The sequence below is a fragment of the Palaemon carinicauda genome, chromosome 17 (assembly GCF_036898095.1).
Source record: "Palaemon carinicauda isolate YSFRI2023 chromosome 17, ASM3689809v2, whole genome shotgun sequence".
NCBI classification, from domain to species: domain Eukaryota; kingdom Metazoa; phylum Arthropoda; class Malacostraca; order Decapoda; family Palaemonidae; genus Palaemon; species Palaemon carinicauda.
In genome coordinates this window covers 111256556-111257457 of record NC_090741.1, presented here as the reverse complement: position 1 = coordinate 111257457, position 902 = coordinate 111256556, and positions in this window count along the sequence as shown.

Sequence of the window (902 nt, the reverse complement as noted above, 5' to 3'; positions counted from 1 at the left end):
TTTAGTTTTAGTTTTAGTTATAGTTATAGTTTTAGTTTTAGTTTTAGTTTAAGTTATAGTTATGGTTATAATTATTGTTATAGTTATAGTTTAATTTTAGTTTTAGTTATAGTTATAGTTATAGTTATAGTTTTAGTTTTAGTTTCAGATTCAGTTTCAAGTTCAGTTTCAGTTTTAGATTCAGTTTCAGTTCCAGTTTCAGTTTTAGTTTCAGTTTTAGTTCCAGTTTTAGTTTTAGTTTTCGTTTCAGTTCCAGTTTCAGTTTCAGTTTTAGTTTTAGTTATAGTTATAGTTATAGTTATAGTTATAGTTATAGTTTTAGTTTTAGTTTTAGGTTTAGTTATTGTTATAGTTATAGTTATAATTATAGTTATAGTTATAGTTTTAGTTTTAGTTCAAGTTTCAGTTACAGTTTTAGTTTTAGTTTCAGTTTCAGTTTCAGTTTTAGTTTTAGTTTTAGTTTTAGTTTTAGTTATAGTTATAGTAATTGTTATAGTTATAGTTTTTGTTTAGGTTTCAGTTTCAGCTTTAGTTTTGTTTTCAGTTTCAGTTTCAGTTTTAGTTTTAGTTTTAGTTTTAGTTATAGTTTTAGTTTTAATTATAGTTATAGTTATAGTTATAGTTTTAGTTTTAGTTTTAGTTTTAGTTATAGTTATAGTTTTAGTTTGTTTTATTTTCAGTTTCAGTTTTAGTTTTAGTTTTAGTTATAGTTATAGTTATAGTTTTTGTTTTAGTTTCAGTTTCAGCTTTAATTTTGTTTTCAGTTTCAGTTTCAGTTAGAGTTATAGTTTTAGTTTTAATTAGAGTTTTAGTTTTAGTTTTAGTTTTAGTTTTAGTTATAGTTATAGTTATAGTTATAGTTATTGTTTTATTTTTAGTTTTAGTTTCAGTTTCAGTGTCAG